Source organism: Xenopus laevis, chromosome 1S, assembly GCF_017654675.1.
Source record: "Xenopus laevis strain J_2021 chromosome 1S, Xenopus_laevis_v10.1, whole genome shotgun sequence".
NCBI lineage: Eukaryota > Metazoa > Chordata > Amphibia > Anura > Pipidae > Xenopus > Xenopus laevis.
This window is the reverse complement of record NC_054372.1, coordinates 81,019,631-81,039,177: the sequence shown is the minus strand read 5'-3', so window position 1 is coordinate 81,039,177 and position 19,547 is coordinate 81,019,631. Positions and strand designations below refer to the sequence as shown.

Genomic DNA, 19,547 nt, shown 5'->3' with positions numbered 1-19,547 from the left:
CTCAGTATATCACCCTCAAACAGACGGCTTAGTGGAGAGATTTAATAAATCTTTAAAGCAGATGCTCAGGAAAGTGGTGGATAGAGATGGGAAAAACTGGGATTTCCTTATTCCTTATCTGATGTTTGCTATCAGAGAGGTCCCACAATCCTCCACGGGATTCTCCCCTTTTAACTATTGTACGGTAGACACCCTAGGGGGCTGTTAGACATCGCTAAAGAAACTTGGGAAAGTGAATGTACACCTCATAGAAGTATCATTGAACATGTCTCCCAGATGCAAGACAGACTTGCACAGGTAATTTCCATGGTAAGGGAACATTTGGCGCAAGCACAGTTGGCTCAGCAAAGAATTTATAATCGTGGGGCCCAGGTCCGTACGTTTTCACCTGGTGATTGGGTGTTGGTATTGGTTTCCACTGTAGAAAGCAAAGTCTTAGCCCAATGGCAAGGTCCCTATGAAATAATGGAGAAAGTCAGTGAGGTAACTTACAAGGTTAGTCAACCAGGAAAACGGAAACCAGAGCAAATCTACCATATCAATTTGCTGAAACCTTGGAATGAGAGAGAATCCTTGACTGCAAACACTAACCTGGTTCCCCCTCAGTATGAATGTTTGATCTCTGAAAAAAAAAACTCAGCAACAGGAAGTCAAAGATCTCTTGTTTAGGAATAAAGATATATTTTCTGAATTTCCTGGGCAGACAACTGTTACAAAACATGGCATTGTAACCCAACCTGGGGAAAAGGTTAAACTGAAACCTTATCGTATTCCGGAATCTAGACGGAATGCGATAACTGAAGAAGTTAACAAAATGTTAGAGCTTGGAGTAATAGAGAAATCCAATAGTGACTGGTCCAGTCCAATTGTGCTGGTTCCCAAGCCAGATGGAAGTTGGCGTTTTTGCAACGATTTCCGAAAGGTAAACACCATCACCAAATTTGATACCTATCCCATGCCTCGTATCGATGAATTGATTGACCACCTGGTATCTGCCCGTTATATGACTACGCTAGATCTGACCAAAGGGTACTGGCAGATACCTCTCTCTGAAGGAGCCAAGGAGAAAACGGCTTTTGTAACTCCATCGGATGATGCCATTTGGGTTACAAAATGCCCCTGCTACTTTTCAGAGGGCAATGGATAAAATCCTTTGGCATCATCGAAAATATGCTGCGGCCTACTTGGATGATGTCATTATACATAGTGCTGATTGGGCAACTCATCTGCCAAGAGTACAAGCAGTGTTGAATGCATTGCAGGAGGCCAATTTCAAAGCCAATCCTAAGAAGTGTGCTATCGGCCTTGAAGAGGCCAAATATTTGGGATATACCATTGGAAGGGGTGTGATAAAACCTCAAATCAATAAAGTTGAAGCTATCCAGAATTGGCCTCGCCCTAATAACAAAAAACAGGTTCGAGCTTTCTTGGGGATTGCTGGCTATTACCGTCGTTTTATTCCTCATTTTGCCACCTTAGCGGCTCCCCTCTCAGATTTGACCAAAGGTAAAAATTCAGTCATGATTAAATGGTCCCCAGAGGCGGAAAAATCATTTGAAACCTTAAAATAGGCTCTATGTGACCAGCCAGTGCTATATTCTCCTGATTTCTCCCGAGAGTTTGTGGTACAAACTGATGCCTCGAATGTAGGATTAGGGGCGGTATTGTCACAAGTGCAGAATGGAGAGGAACATCCCATAGTTTTCCTTACCCGGAAGTTGAATGAACATGAGAAAAATTATGCAACAATTGAAAAAGAATGCTTAGCGATAAAATGGTCGTTAGACTCTCTGAGGTACTATTTGTTAGGGAAACATTTTGATTTTAACTACCGATCATGCTCCCTTAAAATGGATGGCCAAAAACAAAGAGACCAACAGTAAGATTAACCGGTGGTTCCTAGCCTTACAAGAATTTAGTATTACAGTAAAACACCGTCCTGGGTCTAAAATGGATAATGTAGATGCTTTATCTCAGGTTCATTCGTACCTAGTGGCCTGTGTTCCAACCTCTGGGTCGAAACAAGAGGGGGGGGTATGTGACAGCAGGTCAGTAAAAGTTTGTGGATTTGTGCAGGATGGTGTGTATGTCTGTGCCAGGTTTGAACAGTTTGCTCTCAGTTTCTGGTAATGCAGTCAGCTCACAGACCAGTTAACGAGCTCAGCAGAATCGAATCTGCTGATCCAGGTTGCTATAAGAATTCCCAGCCTGCTTAGGGGTTTGCTCCACCCTGGAACCAGTTCTGATGTGAGATATCCGGCTGGGGAGTTCTGTGAAACTTATTTTTTTGGTAAGCAAACTTTTGGGGTTTTGGGTGAAATGCAAACCTTTCTTTTGTGTGTGGTAAAGACTGCTGTTGCTAACGTAGAGACCAGAGCAACGCAAGGTTGTTTCCGGTCTGATAGTCAGGGAAGCCTGAATGTATAGTTAGCTGCCAAGCTGGCAAGGGTTTATTTTGCTGTTTTGTTTTATTTTTAACCCTTTTTCATTTTGTACAGCTCTAAATGGTGTAAATAGGGCGGTTTAAATAAGAATCCACACGTGTGTTTCACTCAAACCCATTGTTGTACTGTGCCTGATTTAATCGGTGTACTCATCCAGGGAGTCACCGTTATCCCGTTGCTGGGCTAATCCCTACATGGTGAACAATGTGGGCAGTTTCAGTCTGAGTCTCAGGTGTGAACAGCAGAGGTGTCACAGGTGTGAACAATGCAGGGGGATCACAGGTGTGAACAAAACAGGGGATTAGTCAGAATTTGAGGTTTAAACAATGCAGGGGTTAGTTAATCTCTGTAGTGATAGGCCAGTTACACACATCACCTAAAGGTATACATACAAGACTGACGGACTTCTACAAACGTCTTTATCAACTACAGAGCACAAATAGCGATATACCCACGAACACACGCTACAGCGATTACCTAACCTCTTCAGGCATGCCTAAAGGTAATCCTGATGGCGTAAAACCTTAGAACAGGATATCACCACAGGTGAAATAGAATGGGCCATAAAAGATTCCCTCTCAGGAAAATGCCTGGATCCAGACGCGTTTTCCATGCTTTTCTTTAAAACCATACAACCCCATCTAGTCACAGGCCTGTGCAGAGCAAATAACGGAATCCAACAGGGTCACCATTGGTCCTTGCCTTCCTTAGAAGCCCACATAAGTTTAATACTCAAAAAAAGATAATGGGAGTGAGGTTGAGCTAAACAATCCTAGCCTACAGCTCTTCTACTATAATGTGCCTAACTTGCATTCATGTTCCCCTTTTTTCCTTTTATTTTTATTCCCTTCCCCCTTTTGGTTGACAATTTGCTGGATATGTTTTCTTGTTTGCCTTATGTATGCATTAGTACTATCTATGCCAATGATAACTGTGCCCCGGGGTGTTCCCGGTTTGCACACGTGTATGATGTCAACTTTTCATTTGAAAATAAAAATACATAAATAAAAAAAAAAAAAAAAAAAAAGATAATGACCTATCATTGCCAGCTAGTTATAGGCCAATCTCCCTGATTACTTGCTAAAATACTGGCAGCTTGAGTCAAACCAGGCCTTTCTCAGCTCATTCACTTAGACCAAGCAGGCTTTCTCCCTGGACGTGAAACAAGAGACAGCCTTAACAAAATTATCAATCTTATTACAGTAGCCCAGCGTAAGAACACTCCACTTTTTTTTCTGTTAACTGATACTGAAAAAGCTTTTGACAGAGTGAGATGGGATTTTATGTTTAGCTGTCTATTGTATATATAGGAATTGGCCCACATATGTTAGTAGCATGGATCAAATCTCTGTACCAAAATCCTACTGCTAAGCTCAAAATTAACAATACCCTATCTGATCCAATTGCACTTCAAAATGGAACATGACAAAGCTGTCCGCTCTCGCCACTTTTTAGTACCAACCCTTGAACCACCACTGTCCAAAATACGCAATAATGTTAACATACATGGTATAACGGTGGACGCATCATCATATAAAATATGTGCTTAGGTGGATGACTTATTGTTTACTCAACCCACAGTTACCCTGCCCAATCTGCTGCAGGAGATAAAGGAATATAGCTACCTAAGTGATTTTAAAATAAACTATGAGTGTGTTAAATATTGGCCTCCAACAAACCATGGTTACAGCCCTAAAGGACAAGTTCTCCTTTAAATGGGAAAAGGAAAGACTGATCTATCTAGGTATCATACTTACACCTGACATAAATAACTAGGCATGTATTAAATACTCATCTATCCTACAGATAATTAAAAGAGACTGTATAATATGGTGTAAGAAATCCTTATCTTGGTTTGGCAGAGTAAACTTCCAAAGCACCTGTACGTTTTTAAAAAGCTTCCACTACAGCCTACCAGAGACTTCTTCGCTGCTCTAAACAGCATGATTGTAAAATACATCTGGAATGGTAGGCAACCACGCATAAAGCTTGGGACATTCTGTTTTTCTCTTCTACCTGGGGGGATTGGTCTGCCAGATTTCAAATTGTATCACTTGGCTAGTGTCCTACTTCGGATAGTAGACTGGACTTATCATACAAATTCAAAGGCATGGATACAACTTGAGCAAACCTTTGTGGCACCATCACTTAAGATTCTTCCCTGGCTTCCACCTAAAAGGTTTTGGCAAATACCGGGATGCCACCCCTTATAATCCTATTGCTTACGCCTCTGGGAACCGGCAAGCCTCGCAATGGGCTTAACCATAACACACTCGCTCCTTGTGCCACTGATAGACAACAATGACTTTCCCCCAGGATTACAAACTGGCTATTTCAACAACTGGCAAGAAGAAAAAGTGAAACAACAATTTCACATCTGTCCCAAAGGTGTCACGCCCTCGTGGGAACAACTACATAATACTTTTACTCTACCAATTACTGAGCTGTTCAATATATACGGAATATATACGGATTATACAGAATTTGAAAAATTATGTTGCCACTCATTACCCCCTGTCAGGAATATATTCTCTTTTTACCAAATGCTAGAGCTTCCGGCATTAATCAAAAATTCCCCCCTGACAAGATTTAAAAATGGGAGAGCGCACTGAGTAACACACTCACTGACCAAGACTGGGAGAATATTTTGGCTAAATCACTCACTGGACCCAGAAGCTGCAGAATACTGGAAAACAACTACAAAATACTCTTCCACTGGTACAATACCCCCTATAAACTACATGTCATGTTCCCTGGGACAACAGACAGATGGTGGAGATGCAAACAACAAGCAGGCACCATGCTACACATATTCTGGGACTGCCCAAATAATAAGCAATTCTGGACTCAGATATTGGGGTTTGTACAAATAACCTACAACTTGATATCCCTAACGATCCAGCTGCAACCCTCTTACATCACAATATGGATTCTAAAGCCTCATATAAAAAATCTCTTACACAAATTGCCCTAAATGCAGCTAAAATCTTGATCCCCGCAAATGGAAAAGTGATATCTCACCCATACTAGCTGAATGGATAAGGGAAATGGAGGAGATTCACAAATTGGAGGAAACACATGCAGACTCTCACAAAGCGATGTTAAAACATTGGGCTACCTGGTGCCCTAGGATACTACTGTATATCTTGACTCCACTACATAAGGAAGCAAAGAGAGATACCTCTGCCAAACAAGCTAAATATGAGAATCATCATTAGACTATGGATAGAAACACTTAGCGTTGAATAGCACACGCAGCGGTCGTGGGGTCCCTGCAGGGTATGAGACACAGCTATTCATGCTGATAACGGACGGAATTGCTTCGGTGACGTCCATCGCACGGATGTACATGGGAGCGCCCACTGGACTTGTATAGTTGGGAACCATATTGCAACGCTGAGGCGATTTATCGTGGGGGTTGTGAGTATTCCACAGAGATATCTTTTTGGGCAACGGCATTTCCGCCCCTCCCGCTGATTTACATCGCATTTTGACTAACTCCACTTTACAAGGGTGGGCTCCCCGTGCCTATTCTGGACTGTGTCGGGTGTATTCCCGTTTATTCACCAATAGCCCTATTACGATACCACATACTCTTTGTCAGGGCCCGAAGGCTCCGTTGTAGTGAGGACCAAGGAGGAGACACAACACCAAGTTCGCAGTACAAAAAGGGTTTATCAGAAGAATAGTCGTAATCAGGCAAATGGTCAATACAGGCGGCAAGAATCAGAATCGATGAAACAGGCAAGAAGTCGGTACACGGTAAACAAGAAGAATCAAGAAATCACACCCAGGAACTATACGAAATAGACCTATAATTGGGCAAGGACAGAAAGGGAACATGGGAATAAATAGTCCAAAGTTGGCGCCAAAACTTGACGCCGTGACGTCATGACGCTGACGCCGGCGTCCTCACGTTGACGTCCTGACGCCGACGCACGTTTTGACGCCGGCGTCCATTCCGTCGCCGGCGACCAATCCTGGGGCGACACGTTTCCGTCGCAGGCATATCACAACCAGGAAGAGCCGCATGGTGGAGCAGGAAGTCGCCATCTTGGACGTTTCGTGAGGTGAGTTCTTTATTTTCCATTACACTCTTGCAGCGAGTGGCCCTAAGGGCGTCAGGCCTGATGCGGCAATCCGTCTGCTCTCTCTGACCCCTGTATATATCATTATCACTATGCACTTGTAGCAATTCCCTTGGATACCAATATTGGACACTTGAAGGACACACATCCAATTTGAACATTGGTTGCTTCACTCTACCTTTGCACTGCGGTGCTCAGTGTATTGTTGCATGTCCCATTAGGCAGCAATTCATCATACACACATGTATACATGTATCTTGCACTAGTGCATACAGTATAATATATTTGTATTAAGGGGATCCCCGTCCACATGCAGCTCTGCTTATTATTTTAATTGATTTTAATTGAAGTGTTTTAGCTTGGTGTTTAATAAATATTGCCTTTTATTATAATAATATGTTCTATTCTCATTGAGTGTATTTGAACCTTTCGGGCATGGGGTCAAGTCCTATGAAGTTGTGTATATAATAATAATACTATGTTAAAGGAAAGTAACACCAATAAAGGAGTTCCTTAAATCGAATTTGATTCAAATTTTAGACTCGATTTGAGTTTTTTTTTCTCCAAAAAAAACTTGAATGTCAGGAAGGCTGCAAAAAACTCCAAATTGACCCCTGGATGTCTCCCATTGACTTAAAAAGCAATTTGTCAGGTTTTAGGTGGCAAATAGTTAAATTCGAGTCCTCAAAGGGCCTGTGTATGATAAATCTTGAAAATCGAATTAGAATTTTTTGAAAAACTCGAATCGACAGTGACAAAGCATTTGGAGATTAGTTGTCTGCTAAATAAATTTATTTCTGTTGTCAATGGGAGTCTACAACAGAATATACTTTAGGAAACAATTATGTTATATGTTGGCACTCTAAAAATACATGTTAGTAATAATAACTATAAAGACTATATTAGACATTCTTAAGCCAACACACAATTACGATTACAGTTTAAGACCGCAGTATTATTAAATATATAAAATTTTAAATAAAATGTTAAAGGAGACATTTTACATAACCTTCAATATCAATTATATCAGGGATGTCCAACTGGCGGACCGTGGGCCAGACCCCCCTTTGTGTGGCCCCCAAAATGAAAGTCTGCCTGCTGTGACTGCTTACCTTGTGTAAAATTTAAAGGGTATCACTACAGGGATTAACTGGCCACTGCATTGTTTAAACCTCAAATTCAGATTTGAATCTCTTGTATTGTTCACACATGTAATCCCCCTGCATTGTTCACATTTATAACACCTCTAAAGCCCTCTACTGTTCACACCTAAGACCAAGACTGAAACTGCCCACATTGTTCATCTGTTCACACTCATAGAAACTGGGGCACCAACACTGTCACTGTATGTAGTACATTTTAGAATGGTCTTGATAGGTTTCTTTGTCTCCTGCTCTGTTCTGCATTCCCTATGCTCCCTGTGTGTGCAATACTCTGACTGACCTATGCACCCCGTGTGTGTCATACTCTGCATGTTCTATTCTCCCTGTGTGTGTCATTCTCTGCCTGTCCTATGCTCCCTGTGTGTGTCATACTCTGCCTGTCCTATGCTCCCTGTGTGTGTCATACTCTGCCTGTCCTATGCTCCCTGTGTGTGTCATACTCTGCCTGTCCTATGCTCCCTGTGTGTGTCATACTCTGCCTGTCCTATGCTCCCTGTGTGTGCCATACTCTGCCTGTCCTACGCTCCCTGTGTGTGTCATACTCTGCCTTCCCTACGCTCCCTGTGTGTACTATACTCTGCCTGTTTTTGCCCTGCTCTGCCTGTGGAACATAAGCCTGGTAGGGTTTGTTCTGGGGGTTAAAGTGAACCTGTTACCCAGACACACAAATCTGTATAATACAAGCCCTTTTCAAATTAAACATGAAATCCAATTTCTATTTTTTATTAAAGCATTCATAACTGTTGTAAGCTCATTTAAAAATCTCAGCTGTCAATCAAATATTGTCTGCCCTGGGCATAGAGGCGGGGCAGACAATTACTTTCACTTTCCATTCAGCACTTCCTAGATGTCTCTGCTTTCCCCACATTCCCCCGTTCTCTTTACCATTTAATTGTGTAGCCAGGGCATGGGAATGGACATCGGGCTCCCCATTCTGGTGCACAAACAAGATTCTGAGATAATGCAAGGCTTTCCTTAAAAACAGTGTCCACAAAATGGCTGCTGCCTGCTTGCTATCATTTTGAATTCCCAGACTGAAGGAAACCAGATTGAAATAATTTATACAGTGTAATTAAAGTTCATTTTGCTTGACTAATGTGATAAAATAGGATTTTGAATAATCTTTTTGGGTGACGGGTCCCCTTTAAGCATTTGAAAATTGTTCTTAGGGGCCCCTAAGGTTTTTAATCATGTGCTGGAGGGGGGGGGGTTGCTGTGTTATCCACAGGGGAGGAGGGTGCATATGGATTTAAGGGTATGTATTAAAGGAGAACTAAAGCCTGAAAATTTATATTTTAATATACTGAACTTTTTGCACAAGCAATAAAGTTTCAGCTTCTTAATAGCAGCAATGATACAGGACTTCAAACTTGTCACAAGGGGTCACCACCTTGGAAAGTGTCTGCGACACTAACATTCTCAGTGGGCTCTGAACAGCTGTTGAGAAGCTAAGCTTGGGGGGGTCGTCACAAATTATCAAGCAGAAATTTAGGTTGGCCTGTAATATAAGCTGATACTACAAGGCTGATTATTAAATTCTAATTCTAGTTGCACTGGTTTCTGTGCTGTCATGTAGTAATTATCTATATTAATTCCTATTCTGCCTTGTGACATTTATATTCTATGTGTACTGTATATTATTTTGAATCGGTTGCTAAGATCAGTAAGTGACAGCAGCACAGAGCATGAGCAGTGAAAAGAAGATGGGAAGCTACTGGGGCATCTTTGGAGAGACTTTACTGCTGAAGGGCTGTGTTTGCCCTCCACCATGTAGGCCAGAAAATTTTCAGCCCTCGGTGCCACAGAAGTGGGACAGCACTGAGTTATATGATTAATCTTTCCTGAAACTATGTAATGATGCAGAAAAAAATTTTTGAATGCATTTTACCTCCTAAAAGTGTCATTATATTCATTCTCTCACAGGAAACGGTCACAGCACTGAGGCTGAACTCTGCTGTAGCTTGGAAACCCCCTCTCATCACCCTGCCTGTGTGTCTGTTCCCAGTCTGCACATAGCTTTATCTTAATAAACTTTAATTTCTAACCTACTGGGGTACACTTCGCAGATCTTGTTTCAATCTACCAGCCATTCCCTGCTGGACAGGGATGAGGACAGCAGCCCTGAGAAGGACCCAGACATGTTTGATGTGGGGACAAAATGACATCGGTAACCAGCGCCTCCCACCTATGCATGCCCAGTCCTTCTCAGTGGCTGCTGCTAGCAGAAAAAAAGAGAAGAAAAAAATAGAGAAGAAAAAAGAGACAACCGGCTGTATAGATAAGAGCACAGGAAATCAAGAGAAAAGGAGGAGCGAGATAAGAATGCAAAGATAATAAAGAAAGTGGACCCAAAAGGTATATGAAACATGTTTTATTCAATTTTATAGCAGATTATTTGATATTATTTGTCATTTTTAGACGACAGCCACATTTGGTTAGATTTAAATATACATGTAAACCTTATGGCAAAAATTATAAGTGATATACAAAAGATTTAGGGCAGGACTCCACGGACAAGTCCGCTGCGATCCGACGCACTGCACAAAAACGCAGGTGTCACGACGGATGCGACGGAAATAAGGTAAGTAATTCCGTTGGATTGTGTTGCAGCGTTGATGGGACACGACTGTCGGATGCATACGCTGCATTTTTGTGCAGCGCGTCCGATTGCGTCAGTTTGACAGATTTACAGGGTAGTTAACTGTACTATATAAACACACCCCTTTCATTTAGGCAAGAGGCCTCTACAGGAGATTTTTAAGCACACTTCCACCCCCACCCTTTCACTATAAGGAGAAATGTCTGGCTCTTTTTCAATGCCCTTATAATCTGAAACAAAATATTATACCGTTATTTTTGCATAAATTGTGTTAAACAGCAGCTCCCTTCCTTTATTCCTGCAGAAGAGATTACCTGTTGACACAGCTGATAGTGATTATTATGTTCACACCAGTCAGTACTCATTAGGGTAGTGTAAGAAGTCTGGACTTAGGGGCAAATTCACTAAGATGCGAAGTTGCGCCAGGCGCAACTTCGCCGCACTTCTCCAGGCGTAGTTTCGCCAGGGCTCCGCAAATTCACTAAAATCCGAAGTTGCGCACAGGGGTAGCGTAAGGTTGTGGAGTTGCGCTAGCGTTGATTCGCTATATAAAGCGAAGTTACTCTAGCGAAGGCTAATTTGCATACGGCGCAAAATTCAAATTTCAATGGAGGAACACGTATCTGCACTACAAATGCCTAGAAAACCTTCAAATCAGCAAATAAAAATTTTATTTTGCCCTACACATGTGCCCACTGTCTAGGTAAGTTGCCATGAGTCAGGAAATGTAGGGGGGAGGAAGGGGAGCCCCAAAAAATGTTCGATCTTTTTCAGCCTATCAGCCATCATGTAGAAAACGCCAGCGTTTTTTGGGACTTAGAAAAAAATTGACTTTTTTTTAAACAATCCCTATCTACTCTATTGCGCTTCGCCAGGTCTGAGGTGGCGAAGGAAGTCTAGCGTAAAAGGTAGCGTTCACTACACTGCGCAAGTTAGTGAATTTGCGTAGTTTCGACGCTAGCGAAACTTCGCCTGGCGTAAGGTTGCGAAGTAACACTAGCGAAACTACGCCAGCGTTCGTTAGTGAATTTGCGCAGTAGCGAAAATGCCCAACGCTAGCGAATTAACGCTAGCGTTCGGCGCTTCGCGGCTTAGTGAATTTGCCCCTTAGAGTGCCAGAACTCCCACCTCCAGAACTATGCTCGATAGTTTGCAGCAGCCAGGGATTGTAAAGCAACGCAAGCAAACGGAGTGGGGCAAATAGAGCAGACCCCGCAGCTGTCTGGGTTACCCTGTTGGCAGATTATGCTGTATGGCAGCTGCTACTGACAGTTGTCTCTCTCACACTATAAAACGCCCTAAACCCACAATGGAGGCAGCTTGTTGTTGCATACATTGACTAAAGTAAATTCATTCTAACGCAGTTAGAACGTCGTCTCTTCACTGCGCTCCATCCACCTACGCATTAGCTACTTAGTATACCGTAGCGCCCCCATACCCTTTACTTCCATTATGGTTTTCTTAGCGCAATGCTCTCCAGCGAACAGGCATATTTCTTTTGATCCAGGCACGCCCTCGTGGACTGACAGGCAGTCTTTCCACCAGACACCGCCCCAGGCATAATTTTTTAATAGATTACGTTTACTATTAGCATATGAGGTCCACACCCCATGACGCTGCTACCTATGAGGCCCCGCCTGTAGATTCTGGTTCCGCCCCTGACGTTATTGTCTGAGGGATATCGCTTTAGGCACGGTGCTTATGGTCAAAGAGGACAGTGTAGGTGATTTTTTTGGGAATATTTTATATGTTGCCCGACTGTTTACATGTAAGCCGAATCCGCAGTGTCCAGAGGCTGTGGTTGGGCGGATTGATTTATCCGTGCTGGGAATCTGGTTCGGTGGGCCATCTGGCTCTCAGTGTCCCAATGGTGTCGGTAAGAGCAGAAAACGCAAAAGAGGGAGGGAAAAACCACTGTTAGGAGGGGTGTGGGGATTGTAAGAAAGATACAGGCAATGGCTATGCACACGCAATGGGTGAGAGATGCTTTCTCTATGTGAATATACTTTTAGATGATGTTAATATATTCAATGACGTATAATTCGCGTTAAGGTTTGTATGTAGATTTTTATGGACGTAAAATGCATTTATATATACTTTTTCGTTTGTGTTCATAAATTGTTTATCGTACCTTAATGAGTGGAGTGTAATTAAACTGCCGGAGGGCCGCACGGTTAGAACAATGGTTATGAATGTCTGCAGATTCGTAGAGAGCTGTATTCTGATCCTTGTTTTAGGCCTGCTGAAAATACAGTACAAAATCACTGCCAGCTGTTCTTTGTCTTTGCATTTTTTAATCCCGAAATTTTCCTCTGTATTTTACTGATGCAACATTATTTTGGCAGCTTAACGATGGAGCTGATGGGTTCTTCATAGTGTGTGCATATAATATATGAATGTGTATATTTACACCTATTAAATATACTCCAGGTCTTACTCACTGATCTGTTACTCTCCAACAGGAAAATGGTCCTGGCTGTTAAATTTGTTATTGACTCTAGTTTGCAAATATGGAGTCATTCATATTTTTACACAGTAACCTCAGGTTTTCTCAAATGGTTTTTCATTATCTGTATTATTTTTTTGTTGCTAGTGGATATCTTTATAAATATGGTTATTAAAAATAATGGGTCGTGTTTTATATAGTATATATAGTGTGTACCTACAATAATATTACTTCTAGTGTCTTTAAGAGCTCTAGTTGCCTCCTTACCTTCCACTGTGGGAGGCCATCTGTTGTCCTGATGGGGGGAGGGGAGTAAGGCATTTGATATTGAAAAGAGCCAGACATTTCTCCTTATAGTGAAAGGGTGGGGGTGGAAGTGTGCTTAAAAATCTCCTGTAGAGGCCTCTTGCCTAAATGAAAGGGGTGTGTTTATGTAGTACAGTTAACTACCCTGTAAATCTGTCAAACTGATTATCTATCTACGCACAATTATATATATATATATATATATATATATATATAAACAAGGGAAAGTTGTGCTCACCACTAATCTTTAAAACCATTAGACGGGGGTGCAATGAGGCTGTGACCACAAAATACATATAGAAAAATACAAGAGTCCTCTGCACTCAACCCATTATCAATATATTCCTCGCCTAATGGTTTTAAAAATTAGTGGTGAGCACATCTTTCCCTTGTTTGTTGTAGTTATACAGGAGCAGTGACCAGCTCCGTGTTGTAGCTCCCACCCTTCCCAACTATAGTCAGGTGTCAAATAAAAGGGCAGCCAAGTTTGGGAGTTTTACTTTGAAAGCAGCTAGTAAGTTGCAGGTAAAACCTAGTCCCTTTGTAAAATGTATAATGAAGCAACAGAATTCTTAATGAATCAGATAAAATTGAGCATAGGACTGGCCAGATATGGGATGACTTTGACGTAGTTGGCCATCTTAAATATATTGCAATATATGGACAAATAATCCCTGGTTTTTTTTTTAAGGCATTTTTTAGTAGCAGTATGCTCTGTCTTAAATATATTGATAATGGGTTGAGTGCAGAGGACTCTTGTATTTGTCTCTCTCTCTCTATCTATCTATCTATCTATCTATCTATCTCTCTCTCTCTCTCTCTAATATATATATATATATATATATATATATATATATATATATATATATATATATATATATTTATATTTATATATATATATTTATGGAAGTCCATTCACTGCAATATCTTTGACTAAGTTCCCAATCAGGAACCAAACACGCCAGGCTATTTATCGTACTTTAACAAAATGGGTGCAACTGCTGTTTGATCTTATTGAGGGGCTCACATAATCCCCCTATATGACTGAACACTGCAATATCTTTGCCTAATCTCTAACCAATTTTCAGGCTTATACAGTAGAACCCCCATTTTACATTTTTAAGGGGACCAGAAAAAAATTATCTAAAATCCAGGAAAATGTAAAATCATGGAAATGTATTATGCATAATATATAGGTGGGACACAAAACGACAATGTAAAATGAGGTAGTACTTAAATTCAGGGGTTGTAAAATGGGGGTTCTACTATATTTCTCTGGCAGGTCGTTGGGAAGGCTTAGCCTGGAAAGTACGCAGCTTTTTTTTTCGTCCTCTGTATGACCAGTTTACTGAATAGTATACTTTTTTTAATATGTAGATTTGCCAGTTTATCTGATGTATGGTGTTTATGACCTGTATGCTATAGAGTCTTGAATTCAAGTTAACTTATGAAGTTTGTTGGCTTGGAGGTGGAACACATTATTATGTGCTTGAATTGAATGGGCAGGATAAGTGCAGTTATATAAAGGCAGATAAACTATTTAGGTATTATGTAGAGAGTAATATTCTCGGACATTAGTTGAAAATAAAATTAAAGGAGCTAACCCCCCAACCTACCTACTACTACTTACTAACCTATGTAGTCTTGCTCCCTGCATAGTTAGTTACTCCTGAAATTGCCCCTAAGAGTTTGCTCACATATAGGTGCAGAATAAGCACAGCGGAGCTAATGGGCACCATCTTCTGGATTTTCGGTCTTCATTTGTAAGTGAGCGATGCATTGGCTCATGCGCAGTTGGAGCAGTCTTCCGGTATGTAGCAACTGCACATACGACAAAAGTACCAGAAATTGCAGAAGGGAGGAGGACCCGAAGAAGACCGTAGACTGATACTTGAGCAAACTCTTAGGGGCAAATTCAGGGGTAACTATGTGTAGGGGAAAAGCAGGGAGGGGGACTACCTAGTGTAGTAGTTAGGGGATTTTCTTATTGGGAGGTTTTAGTTACCCTTTAAAGTGGTTGTTCACCTTTAAAATAACTTTTGGTATGATGTGTATAGAGTGATATCTTGAGACAATTTGCAACTGCTTTTCATTTTTCATTTGTGGTTTTTGGGTTATATAGCTTTTTATTCAGCAGTTCACCATTTTGCAGTTTCAGCTATCTGGTTGATAGAGCCCAAATTACACTAGCAACCATGCACTGATTTGAATGAGAGGTCAGAATATGAATAGGAGAGAGCCTGAATAGAAAGAGAAGTATTAAATAGTAGCAATAACAATAAATGAGTAGCCTTATAAAGCATTCAAAGCTGAAAAAGGAGAAAAAGCACAGGATACACAGCTGATCTAGGATAAGCTCTGTAGTATTCTAGAGAATTTATCAGTTATCTACTGTGTGTCATTGAATGGCTGCCCACATGGCTACACAGCAGCTTATTTATTTATTTAACCCTTTTACCACCAAGCAGGTACGGCGTATGTGCTGGCGGTTCAGGGCTCAGGCTCAGACTTCCTGCTGTGCAGTAACTCTGCAGACACGCTGTCCTGGCTGCCTCCAGTGATTCCAGCGATCCTTCTGCTACAAAAACGGTAATTGCACATTTTTTACACACTTACCTGCACTTACACATACTTACAGTACCTTTATACACTTACACACACATTTTAGTAAAGATTGGTATATTTAATTTTTTTATTTTAGTATTTTAGCACACTTGGTCCCTTTTGTACACTTATTTACATGTATTTGCAGACTCAGACAACTTTTATAAGTGCACAAATATTTATACACAAAAACTCACAGGTGTTTTTTTTTATTTTTTTTTTAACTTATTCATTGTACCGTTTGTTTTGTCTAAAAACATGTTATTTTGACAGCGTGACTATTGGATAATCGATTTCAGACACTGTCGGATCAATTATTTTGTTATTTCATTGATTTACGCTATTTTTGTGGTTTTTATTGCAATTCTATCCCTGCATTATTGTTCCTTATGTATCTTTAGTGTAGTTTTGCTGTTTGGTGCTTTGGTATAGAAAGATAGATTTTACTTAGTTTGATCCGCCAGAATGTGCTTTTCCAAAAATATATGGTTTTCTGGGGGTCTTTTTACTGTTTTGGGGTCTTACGGCACATAACGCACAGTTGGGGCTCTCTTTTCTGCATCTTAGTTGGCTAGCGTGAAAATTCATATGCATGTTTTTCATTTTGGGGTGCGTACACGCCACATACTTTGGTAAATCTATGCATATTGGGCATCAAACTATTCAGTAGACCTCTGACGTCCATATTTATTGTAATTTTTCTTTGTGCGTAAAACATTGTGTGCGATAAATGCGGCAAACTGCAACATTTTTATGCGATTTTCATAAATGTTGCAAAAACCTCTATTTAGTAGTTTGGTGTAGAAAGACGTCTTTATCTTTGTTGGATTTGTCAGAAAGTGTACTTTCCAAAAATATATGGTTTTGGGGGGTCTTTGCTGTTAGGAGGGTCTTGAGGCACATAATATGAAGTCAAGGGTCTATGTTCACAGAAGGCGAATCGGCATCACAGAAAACTCACATGCCAACTGCCTTGGTATATAAATGCATATTGGGCATCAAATTGTTCAGTATACCCTTGGCATCAGTATTTATGGTGTTTTACAATTGTATGTAAGAAAATGGGTGAGATAAATGTAAAAACAGTTGCTTTTATGGCCAAATTTAGGAAAGGCTTGCTACTTGGTACTTTGGAGTATAAAGACATGCATACCCAATTTGGATTTGCGGGAATGTGTGCTTTCCGAAAATATATGGTTTTCTGGGGGTGAACTTACTTTTTTCTACCTTTGCCCCCCCAAACTATGTAAATGTGTTGATTTTGCAGTACCTGAAATGACAGACCATATGGGGGTTGTGTTTTGGGGCCCTTATATGCCACGTGCTTGGGTACACCTATACATATTGGGCATCAAACTGTTCAGAGGACCCTAGGCTTTCATATTTGGGGTAATTTCTCTTCATACCTAAAAGTATGTGGGTAATACGATGCTGCAGGGTAGAAATTTTGAGGTGATTTTTGGAAATGTCCCCAAAATCACCAAATTTAGGAATGGTTTGCGGTTTGGTATTTTGGAGTACAAAGACATGCATACCCAATTTAGATTTGTGGGAATGTGTACTTTCAGAAAATATATGGTTTTCTGGGGTGCACTTACTTTTTTTCTACCTTTGCCCCGCCCCAAACTATGTAAATGTGTTGATTTTGCAGTACCTGAAATGACAGACCATATGGGGCGTCTTCATTTAGATTTGTGGGAATGTGTACTTTCAGAAAATATATGGTTTTCTGGGGTGCACTTACTTTTTTTTCTACCTTTGCCCCCCCCCCAAAACTATGTAAATGTGTTTATTTTGCAGGACCTGAAATGACAGACCATGTGGGGCATCTTCATTTTGGGGCCCCTATATGCCACATTCTTAGGTACACCTATACATATTGGGCATCAAACATTTCAGAGGACCCCAGGCTTTCATATTTGGGGTGATTTGTCTTGATACCTAAAAGTATGTGGGAAATACGATGCAGGGTGGAAATTTTGAGGTGATTTTTGGAAATGTCACCAAAATTACCAAATTTAGGAAAGGTTTGCGACTTGGTACTTTGGAGTAGAAAGACATGCATACCCAATTTGGATTCGCGGGAATGTGTACTTTCTGAAAGTATATGGTTTTTTTGGGTGAACTGATAGACCATATGGGGGGGTCTTCTTTTTGGGGCTCCTATATGCCACGTGCTTAGGTACACCTATACATATTGGGCATCAAACTGTTCAGAGGGCCCCAGGCTTTCATATTTGGGGTGATTTATCTTGATACTCAATTGTATGTGGGACATACAATGCGGCAGGGTGCAAGTTTTGAGGTGATTTTTGGAAATGTCACCAAAATTGCCAAATTTAGGAAAGGTTTGCGACTTGGTGCTTTGGAGTAGAAAGACATGCATACCCAATTTGGATTTGGGGAAATGTGTACTTTCCGAAAATATATGTTTTTCTTTGCACCCCACAAACTATGTAAATGTGTTGATTTTTCAGTATCTCGAATTACAGAACTGATGGCTCAAATGAGGTGTCTACATTTTAGGACCCTTATATACCACATGCTTTGGTAAACCTATACATATTGGGCATCAAACTGTTCAGTGGACCATAGGCTTTCATTTTTGGGGTATTTTACATTGATACCTAATGATGTTTGGGAGACACGATGCTGTAGAGTGGAAGCTTTGAGGTTATTTTTCAAAAAATTCACCAATTTCTATAAAACATTATAACTTTAGGAAACAATTTCAACTTGGTAGTTTGGAGTACAAAGATATATTTACCTATTTTTGATTCACCAGAATCTGTTCTTTCTAATAATGGGTATTCTTCTAAGGTAAACATACTGTTAGTGGAGTATTTGGCCTTGAAATGAGAAGTATGCCGTTTGGGGAGTGGTGCTTTGTAAATTTGGTAGTGTACTGCTTGTAGATTTTGATCTATAAGTGAGAAATCTCCATAAAACTATATATATTTGGTATTGCCACGTTCAGGAGACCTAGACCTTTCCAAATCGGCTGTTTTCTTGTACATAAAATAAATTATGTTTCTGATATATGTGATTGTTCTTTGTGAAACATGATTTTTTTCATTTTATTAGACACTTAGAAGCCTATATTTTTTTTACAGAAGTAGAATTACACCAAAATTCTTGCATATTCTGAAAGTTCAGGTTGAAAAAAACAATATTTTGTTTTCCTGGGTAAACTAAAAGACCGCCCCAGTGAAAGAGTACAAAATGTCTAAAAACTGCTTTGCAGAAGATGTTCGCATCTAGGACAAAACGGCTGGCAGGGAAAGGGTTAAACTATAGTTGTTTTCTGATGCAAACACACCAGTTGTACCAGTGTAGGGCACCAGTACATTGTCAACAACATTTTCATTTTTTGGTGTTACAGTTCCTTTAAAAGGGTAACTAAAGCGAAAATAAAAATTTGTATGTGGCATCATACTGCAATAAACTTTCTGAAGTTGATAAAGTAAAAATTCTATAATAATCAAGTAACTCGACTATCTCTCACTCAGGGATCTCTTCATTCTCTCTTTATGCATTGGTCGGGTTTTGACTGACAGATGGGGTTGCCACCTGTCCAGATAGAGGATCTCCATACCTAACAGGAGGCATATAGCATAACTAAACCATATTGTAGGCAATATTAAATAATATACCGTATATACTCGAGTATAAGCAGAGTTTTTCAGCACCCAAAATGTGCTGAAAAAGTCTACCTCGGCTTATTCTCGAGTCATTACCCAAACCACATCAATTTGTGCCCATGAAAGTTCCTCCTGTGGCCCACACAGCTGCCTCGTTCCTGGCTGTATGCATTAGCTCAGCCGGAAGCCATTTTCGATGCATTACCGTAATTATTGTTGCTGCAGGGGGGTCCAGCACCTGCTGTAAATTTGCATG

The 19,547-nt window shown here is 40.6% G+C and overlaps 1 protein-coding gene across 21 annotated transcripts in view; it reads left to right on the top strand.

Moving 5' to 3' along the window:
• The first annotated feature begins 9,950 nt into the window (after nt 1–9,950).
• The window catches only part of ptprs.S (protein tyrosine phosphatase receptor type S S homeolog), a 380,500-nt gene continuing 370,903 nt past the window's right edge, over nt 9,951–19,547 (top strand). For 10 of the 21 annotated variants that reach the window (XM_041579826.1, XM_018243490.2, XM_018243491.2 and 7 more), the window contains exon 1: nt 11,881–12,013. The gene's annotated coding sequence lies outside the window, so the exon portion shown is untranslated. Of the gene's footprint in view, nt 10,051–11,880; nt 12,271–15,514; nt 15,636–19,547 lie in introns of those variants that run through there. The other 11 variants (XM_018243499.2, XM_018243497.2, XM_041579827.1 and 8 more) reach the window with 5 other exon arrangements.